Below are 10148 nucleotides of genomic sequence, written 5' to 3'. Positions count from 1 at the left end.
GACTTGTATGTGCTTTAGTGCACATTAGATACAAGTGAGATGTTAGGATGATGGACAAAGCTCAAGATGTTGATTGAGTGCATTCTTTTGAGTTTTTAGGTTCATCAAAACACATAGTTATGTGTTTTCCCATCATTGGGAAAGCTAATGTACAAGTCATGTGCATTATGCCCAAGGAACATGATGGGATATTGGTTTTGAAAATGTTTTAAAATGCTTTTTGAAAACCATGGTGAAGGCTATCTTTTGATAGTAATCACCATTGAATAGTTAGACACAAACTTGAAGAAAACGCTAAAGTTTTAGCAAGTTTTCAAGCTTGTGTCAATCTTTGAAAATATGATGTATTTTCATAGAAAACTATTTTTCCATGATTAAGTATGCCCTAAATAATATCTACTCGAAATTTTATGATTTTTAGATTTTTGTAGAATTTTCTAAGGGTTTCTGAAGTTGACTGAAATGGAATTTCAGCAACTATCAGAGCTTCGATCGATCCATGGATCGATTGGAGTGCCTGAATCGATCCGTGGATCGATTCAGAAGTCTCCGATCGATCCAGGTAGTCTGAATCGATCAGTGGATCGATTCAGAAAGGTTCAATCGATTGGAACCCAACTCCAATCGATCCAAGTTGCTGATTTTGGCTGGGAAGGCCTGATTTCAGCATCTTTGAACCTCTTTGAGTCTAGGTAACCATTCCAAACCCCTAAAATATATTTGTATACATACAAAGGGTGTTTTCGTGTGGAAAACAAGGATGGATTGGTTAAGGAAGGCTAAGTTGAAGTTTAGGCTGAGGTTTGTTTCCAATTTTGAATATTTGAACCTCAAAACTTCTAAAATTGGGTTTCCTAAAGTTTTAGGGATTCCAAGTCATTGTTGGTGCAATGACAGAAGTTTACCATCATGTCTTTAGGGGGAGGGACTCTTTAAAGACATGAAAAATTTATTTTTTTTCATGAACCTTGGAAGGTGGTTAACCTTCTTTAAAGAAAATGATCATGTATGAGCTTTTGAACTTGAAATAGGGAGTGGATATCCTCATTATTTCAAGTGGGAACTCAAGTGGTTAGAAAATGCTCAAGGTTGGGTATTTGTCTACATTGAGGGAGAAGTTAAGGATAAATGAAGGGTATGAGACCTTCATTATCGTGTTGATCACAACGAGTGATGTTGTGAACAACGATGCGCAACTCTTCAGGGGGAGAGTCGTCAACAAATGGATTTGTTGATGTGTACCCAAAATTGGGGCATGGGTTGATGTATGCCCAAAGATGGGTTGATGTGTGCCAATAGGGGGAGAATGAAAGGACCTGTGAATGGGTGTAAGTTAGGCTTTCATTACCTAGAGGGAGTGTGCCCTCTTAGGAGGAGAATGAAGAGCTTAATTTATGTGTTCATTACCTGGTGGCATGGAGATTGAGGCTATAGGATTAGCCTAACTTACATGTGGTAATGTAAGTGTTATTGTGGTATTGTCAAACATCAAAAAGGGGGAGATTGTTGGTGCAACATCCCTCAGGTCAAGGTTGACCTGGTTGACCAAGCTGAGTCTTGGTTTGAGTTTAGATGTTTGACAATAAGAAATTGATTGAAGAATAGTCAAGTAGGTCAAGGTTGACCGGATACTTGATTGGGAAGTCCTAACTGGGATGTTAGGTAGAATGGAAAGTCCTGGTGAGTGAAGCCAGGCAAGGGAAAATCCAGATGGATCAAGGACGATCGGACATCTGGTGTTGGGAAGTCCAAGTAGGTCAAAGGATTGACTGGATACTTGGCACGAGGAAATACAGATAGGTCAAAGGGATTGACCAGACATCTGATGGAAGTCCAAGTAGGTCAAGGGAGTGACCAGATACTTGGCATGAATAGAAAAGTCCAAGTGGGTCAAAGAGATTGACCTGACACTTGGTGGGAAGTCCTAGCAGGTCAAAGGAGTGACCAGATGCTAGGCATGATGTACCAACAGATCGAGGTTGACCGGATGTTGGTTTGAGAGGCTTGGAACTTGGTTTTGGGCAAAAACCAAGTGTTGGATCGATCAGTGGATCGATCCAGGCCTTTTCTAGCGAACAGAGAGCCTCTGGATCGATCCGTGGATCGATCCAGATGTCCCAATCGATCCATGAATCGATCGGGACGATGCTGCTTCGCGCGATAAGCGCTGGATCGATCCGTGGATCGATCCAGGCGTTACTCCAGAGCACAGAGGCGCTCTGGATCGATCCGTGGATCGATCCAAAGCCTCCCCGATCGATTGGGAACATTCGAATCGATCGGGATCCGACCATTGGCGTCGATAAAGGCCGCAGGCGCACGATTCCTTCGGCACCTCTTCTCCGATTCACTCCAGATCTCTCGCCAGCTCCTCCACAGCACTCACAAAGCTCAGATCGCCAGTTCTTGAATGATCTTGGAAGTTCTCCAAGTCAAGAGGAAAGCCAAGAAGAGAAGCTAGGGTTAGGGTTTATACTCATTGTAAGCTTGTAAGCTTGTATTTCTTGTATCCTTTCCCTCTCTTCTTGTATTGAGTCTTGTAGGGCTTCTCCGCCCTTGGTAGTTACCATAAAGGAGAGTTTTATTTAGTGGAGGGTGTGTGTGTTGGTGTGGATCCTTGGATTAGTCACCTCTTGTGAGGTGGATACCAAGTAAACCAACCGTGTTAGCGTTGTGTGATTGTTTCTTTGTATTTCCGCTGCACATCTTTGAAGAAACAAGCAACGCCGAGCAACGAGCGAACGCGACGAGCTATTCACCCCCCTCTAGCTACTTTTGGTCCTAACACCAACGATATCCATGCCCCACTGGTCAAATGGACAAGACGCCGTAGACGCTTTCATTTCTTCGATGGGTTGGTGCTCGATGTTATAATACTTTTAGCACGACAAGCAAGTGGCCACTATCCGAGCTACGTCATCTTGCAATGTGGGTCAAAAGTATCCCGTCAACAGGATCTTTCGGGCTAGTGATCTGCCACTTGGGTGACTTCCGCAAGAGCTCTGATGCACCTCTTGTAAGATGTATTCAACATCTTCCTATCTGATACATTTGAGCAGTGGCCTTAAGAAAGCTCTTTTATATAGCTGATCCCCGATCATGGTGAACCGTCCGACCCTCTTTTTTAACAAGCGAGTTTCCTCCTGATCAGTTGGTGTGATGCCCGATCGAAGGAACTCTACCAGTGGTATCCTCCAGTCGCTGGAGAAGTTTATTCAGTTCATCCTGTCAATGTGTGCCACCAGTGAGATGTGTTCGATCGGCTTGTCAATGACGATTGGTGATAACAAACTGGCTAACTTAGCCAGCTCATCAGCGCCCTGGTTGTCCGACTGAGGGATCTTCTGTATAATTACTTCTTGAAAGCTTTCCTTCAGCTTCTTGAAAGCTTCGGCATATAGCTTGAGTCGGATGTTACTTATCTCGAACGTACCCAGTAGTTGTTGAGCTGCTAGTTGAGAATCTGAGTGGATGAGGATCCTTATGGCTCCTACATGCTGAGCTGCCTGTAAGCCAGCTATCAAGGTCTCATACTTAACTTCGTTATTTGTAGCCCTATAATCCAGCCGCACGAATAATTGTATCATGTCCTCCCAAGGTGATATTAAGAGGATGTTGATCCTGCTTCCTTGTTGAGTGGATGAATCATCTACATAGATCTTCCAAGTACCGTCCGACTCGGCGTTCTGGACCTCGATAACAAAATCAGCCAAGGTCTATGCTTTGATCGTCTTTCACGGTTGATATTGTATATCATACTCGCTTAGCTCTGCGGTCTATTTGATTAGCCATTCGGATACTTCTGGTTAAGGAGGACTCTTTCATGTGCACCGTTGGTCATCACCATAGTCGGATGTGATAGAAAATACAGCTGGAGTCTCCGAGCGACGAGTACTAGTGCTTATGCCAATTTTTCAAGACTAATATCGCAGGACTCTACATCTTTTAATATATGACTTATAAAATATACAGGTTGTTGCTCAGGGTTGTTATGCCGTACCAACGTCGACCCAACTACATACTCTGTGGATGACAAGTAAATCCAGAGCAGATCGTCGGTGTTAGACTTCACCAATACAGGTAAGGAGGTAAGGTACTCCTAAAGCTCCTTCAGCGCCTTGTGACACTCCACATTCCACTGGAACTTAGTCGCTCGGTGCAATATCTTAAAGAATGAGTGCATCTGGTTAGACGATTTGGAGATGAATCTCGATAATGAGATGATCCGTTCGATTAGCCGTTGGGCCTCCTTCAAATTACGAGGCAGGGGCATGTCCTGCAACACCTTCACCTTGCTCGGATTCACCTCAATCCCCCATTCGGTGACTATATAGCCCAGGAAGCGACCACTCCTTGCTTCGAATAGATACTTATTTGGATTCAGCTTGATTTCATATGCTCTCAAAGTTTGGCAGGTTTCTTCGATATCTACGCAGAAGTCAGTGGCTCGAAGATATTTTATCAAGATATCATCAACATATATCTCTATATTATGGCTGATCTACCGTTAGAACACCTTGTTCATCAATCTTTGATAGGTGACACCAACGTTCTTCAATTCAAACGGCAAAACATTGTAGCAATGCGTCCCGTCGACCATAATGAAGCTAACCTTCTCTTGATCTTTCACGGGCAAGCGACACTTGATGGTAACCTTGGTATGCGTTGAACATGCAGATCAGCTCACAACCCACCGTGGAGTCTATCATTTGGTCTATCCAGGGTAGGGGATAGAAGTCCTTTGGGTAGGCCTTGTTCAGATCATGAAAATCGATGTAGACTCGTCATTTATTGCCTGGCTTGGAGACTAGCATGACGTTGGCAAGCCAGCTCGGAAATTGCACCTCGTTGATGTGGCAGACCTCCAATAATTTTTCTATCTTCACTAGGATGATTTGGTTCTGTTCTGCGCTAAAATCCCTCTTTTTCTGTTTCACCGGTCGAGTGTCCAGTCGGACTTGAAGCTCATGCTAAGCTACGCTTGGCAAGATGCCCGGGAACTCGTGTGTCGACTAGGCAAATATATCATGGTTTTGCCTAAGACAAACAACCAACTCTGTCTTCTTCTCCGATCCTCTATCAAGTCGGCGGTGGCAAATGTAATGGCTTTCGACCGACTAGGATAGATATGAACCTCCTTCTTTTCCTCATAGACTAGTGTGGGAAGTTCTTCGATGATGACATTTACCTCCAAACGATGCATCTTCTGTGTGGCCTTCACCTCAGATTTGACCATCTCAACGTAGCACCGCAGAGTGGCCATCTAGTCGCCTTTAACTTCGCTCACGTTATTATCTACCCAAAAGTTGATCTTTTGGCAAAAAGTGGACACCACTGCTCGGAACTCATTCAGGGCTGGTCAACCCACTATGACATTGTGGCCAACGGCGCGTCCACCACAATGAAGTTTGTTATCCTGGTTCTCTTAAGAGGTTCTTCTTCGATCGATATGGCCAGCCGAGTTTGGCTAATCGATAATACTTCATTGTCTGTAAACTCGTAGAGTGAGGTCGCCATGAGCTACAGTTCACTTCAGTCGATTTGTAGCTGATTGAATGCCTTTTTAAATATTATATTCATCGAGCAACATGTATCAACACAAATTTGGTGAATGATATAGTTGGTTATTACCGTCCGGATGATCAAGGTGTCATCATGAGGAATCTCTACTTCCTTTAGGTCTCGGGGGTCGAAATTGATCTCAAGTCTCTTGGGCTTCTCCTTGTTGCATCCAACAACATGTATCTCTAGTCACCGAGCATGCGACTTCCTGTTCGGTTGAAATCTTCACCGGTTGGCCCACTGGCGATCATTCCAATTTCACCCCGAGTAGCATTATTTTGGTTCTCCTCCTTCCGAGCTGAGAGACTAGTCCGCTCAACAGAAGCTCGGATGAGACTTGTGTTATTTCTTCTTTGAGGCTGACGATGGCACTGTTCGTCTGCCAGTCTATCTTCTTCTCTTCGCTCGTCTGACTGACATCAATGTCGTCACTCGGGAGTCGGTGAGCGACGATGGTATCCTGGAGGAGTCGGTCGGCTAGAAATCGACGTCAGGTCATAGCAGTTGCGCGTGTTGTGCGTCACCGACTGATGGAAGGAGCAAAACAACTGTGTCCATGACTTGCCTTTCATAGCTTTTGGGTGATCTGCTGCTACATGTTGCACCGCATGTGTTCTTGGCTCTGGATGCGACTGTGCTACTCCCGATCGGGGGTCTTTTGGTGGTTGATGATTGGTAGTCGGCCGCCATTATGAGGGAGTAGTATGCTCAGCATGCGCTTCCTTCCTCTGCGCCGCCTGAGCTTCCTCCACATTTATGTATTTAGTGGCCCGCCGGAGTAGGTGGTTGAAGTCTTTTGGCAGCCTCCAGATGAGAGAGTGGAAGAATCCCCCCTCGGTATGCCCTTAAACGAAGGCATTTACCAATATCTCTGAGAAGACTGATGAAAGGTCCATGGCCACCTGGTTGAACCGCTTAATGTAGACCCTCAGTGCCTCCTTGGGCCCTTGACTCAACATGAGTAGATTAACACTTGTCTTCTGGTAGCGGCGACTGTTGGCTAAGTGGTGCAAGAATGCCACTCGAAAGCCTTTGAAGTTTTGAATGGATCTGATCGGCAATCGTCTAAACTAGCGTTGTACTGATCCGGAAAGTGTGGTGAGGAAGACCCGACACTTCACTTTGTTGGTGTATTGATGGAGCGTAGCCGCATTATTGAACTTGGCCAGGTGGTCATTCGGATCGGCCATTCCATTGTATTCTCTGATCGTCAGTAGAGTGTAATGTCGTGGAAGAGGGTCGTCCAAGATCCCCTGAGAGAACTATCGGTTGATCTGCTTGGGTGAATCATCATTTCTTAGTGCTTTCCCTTTTCGTGCATCCCAAACTGACACGTTGCCCGATGAAGATCTCGATTCTCTGTCCGCTCGATATTGTTCCTCTGATGGAGTCTGGCATAATGCATGATGAAAGGGGATCAACACATTAGGCGCACCCCCATATGTGCCACTCGTTTGCTTACTCTGGTCCGAACGGATACATGTTCCGCTCGATCTCTATATCCAACTTGCTGCCCCACTGCTGATGTCACGAGCTCATGTGTCTGCCGCTCGGCTAGCGTCTACTGCTGCTATTGCTCTACCATTTTCGTTGTTCGGGCTTGTATTAACATATCTAATTCTTCCTTCGTTAATGTCACTGTCATGAGTCATCCAGTGTCCTCGATCTTCACATTTCAGATATAGGCTACGTTTCCCATAGATGATGTCAGTATGATCCTGTCTGAAAATCATGAAGAAGGCTGGCAAAGTTCACAAATTAATCAACTTCAGTAATAAAATCATCTTTAATAAATTTATTTTATAATCGATTATACATTCAAGCTTTGTTCATAGACATTATCACCTAGTGAGAATACAATTTTATATAATTTGTTACAAAGTATATATATATATATATATATATATATACAAAATGACTATATCATGTTATACTTGAAAAATGAGTAGTCCAGTTGGAAAAGAACGACAAATGCAGTAACCTACAAACAAAAAATAATTTGTTAAAATTAATCACCAAGAATGTCAAGTTAGGACAAATTCACAGTAGGACCAAGCACACGCTTGGATAAGCTGTCAGGCACATGCTGGCGGGTGGCCACACAGGCAACCATGGCGAAGCTCAGAACACAGCCACCAGCCGCTAGTCGCATGCTGGCGGCCAGCACAACCGCCAGCCGCTAGTCGCGTGCTGGCGGCTGGCACAACCACCAGCCGCTAGTCGCATGTTGGCGGCTAGCACAACCGCCAACACGTGAGTTGGCAGTCGACATAGCCCCAGCATGAGAGCTGGTGGTTGGCACAACAGCCAGCACGCAAGTTAGTTATCGGTACAACTGCCAACATGCGTGCTAGCCAACTGCCAGTCGCTGTCTGTGCTGGTGAGAGGGAGAGAGATAGGGAGGAGAGAACTCACCAGAAATTTTCGGAGAAGATCGATAATGGGGATCACGCGCATGAGGAAAAAATCAGGTCGTGCCCTAGAAATTTATGTGGACTTATCGACGGAATTATTTCCATCGGAAATCCGTCGATAATCTCTAATATTACTGATAGAATATGTGTTCCGTCGGTAAACATCGATGGAATCCACATTCTGCCGATAATTATTAACGGAATGTGGATTTTATTGGTAATCTTATCGGTAAGACTAGGATTCTTGAGTTATGAATATAATTATCGATGAAATATTATTTTTATCGATAATTACTGACGTAAATTCGATCAATAATTCTATAATTATATATTATTCTTAGATATTTTTTTATGTAATATTGGTTAGGATTGAAAATTAATCTCTTGTTAAAGCTCTTTGGTTTAATCATACGGCAAACTCAGGTTTGTCACTCTTGGTCTGGATTTAAACGAGAGATGACATAAAAACACATATATTTCATTCTTAAAAGAATTATTTCTCTCCATTTCGTTAATACATTATTTTTTAAATTAATTTTCCATTATTTTATTTCACTGCTTGGCGATTCATTTCCAATGCCAAAGTGGAGGCATCTTTTCCTACCCAGATAATGCACCCATCAGAGGGAAACAAGGGTCCCACTTTTCCCCGAGTCATCTCATCTCGATTCTCGACAAGTATTCTCGGAGCAAGACAATTAAGAGTACTTCAAATATATTTCTAGGTGCAGCATAACAGAAGTTAAAAATGGCATCCCTTGGCAGGCCTCCTCGTACTTCGGGCGACTCGAAGTAGGCCCACCGCATGACCCTAACTTTTTCTTGATCCCTCACACTCTCTCCAATGAAACCGTTGCACGTACCTCCTCGGCGGAATAACACCCTGCATCTCCGTTCCTTGGGACAAAAAGCGATCATCTCTTGACGGCGAACCCCGTCATTTCGAAGTTATTTCCACGCGTTGCTCTCTCCTGTCTCTCTCTGCTCTCTTCGTAGCTCCCGTCCCGCCCACTCCGCCACTCGTTCTTCCGCAACGAAAGGTGAGCTCCTCGGACGTCGTCGATTGATCTATGGAACCGATCGTTTTTCTGAAAATTGTTTTCGAGTTGGAGCTCCCGATCGATCATCCTCGATCAAGTTGAAAATCTTGGTATCGATTCTAATTTTTCACCCTCGTCGGACTTCGCGGCCTTCGACCTCTGCTCTGCTATAAGATTGCGCATTGAGAGGGGATGAGAAAAGAGTGCAAAATGACAGGCGGCGGTGAACCCTCATCGACGTCCATCCCAGCCGCACCGACAGCGCCGCATTCGGGGCCCCGGGGGTTGTCGCGGAGGCCATCGTCGAGGAACCCCGCGATGCCGGCTGGATTTTCAATGGAGGTATTCGACAACGAAGTCGTGCCGTCGTCGCTCAGCAGCATCTACCCCGTCCTCCGTGCGGCAGCCGAGATCGAGGCCGAGCGCCCCCGCGTCGCCTATCTCTGTGAGTTCTCTTCCCCTCCTTTGGAGCCGCCTTCTTGCTATTCCTCCTCCTCCTCCTCCTCCTCCAATTATTATTATTTGATTATAATCTATTATTGTTATTATTTTTATAATAATAGTAATGATAATATTTTTATGATTTTGTGATGCGCATCAGGCCGGTTCTATGCATTCGAGAAGGCGCATCGACTCGATCCTAACTCCATTGGACGAGGAGTTCGCCAGTACAAGACATCCCTCCTGCAGCGCCTTGAGCGGGTAAGCATATCGCTCATTTTATCAGCCTTTTTATGCCCCTCTGAACTCAATGAAAGCGAATTTCTGTTACAAATGAGAATTAATTTTCTAGATTCCCATTTTTATCCACTTTTGCATGGATATGGCATTTGATTTGCGTTTAACTTACTCGGTCACCCTCATTCGATGACGGCATTATTAAGGCTGTTATAAAATGAATTAAACAAAAATATCAAGTAATGAAAAATAAGTGTCATAGTATCTAAGTTTAGAAACTGATATACATGTTAGTAGTAGGTAGCTAACATATTTAAAAATAATAATAATTTTTGAAATGCCTCTCCCCTATTCAATATTTTGAAAATGACAAAATATCTTTAAATAATTTTATTTTACTGTCAAAAAATCTTAATTTAGAAGTCTTGAGTAGTTGTTTTAATTTTAGATAGGG

The sequence above is a fragment of the Zingiber officinale genome, chromosome 1B (assembly GCF_018446385.1).
Source record: "Zingiber officinale cultivar Zhangliang chromosome 1B, Zo_v1.1, whole genome shotgun sequence".
Taxonomy (NCBI): Eukaryota; Viridiplantae; Streptophyta; class Magnoliopsida; order Zingiberales; family Zingiberaceae; genus Zingiber; species Zingiber officinale.
This window is presented reverse-complemented; position numbering follows the sequence as displayed.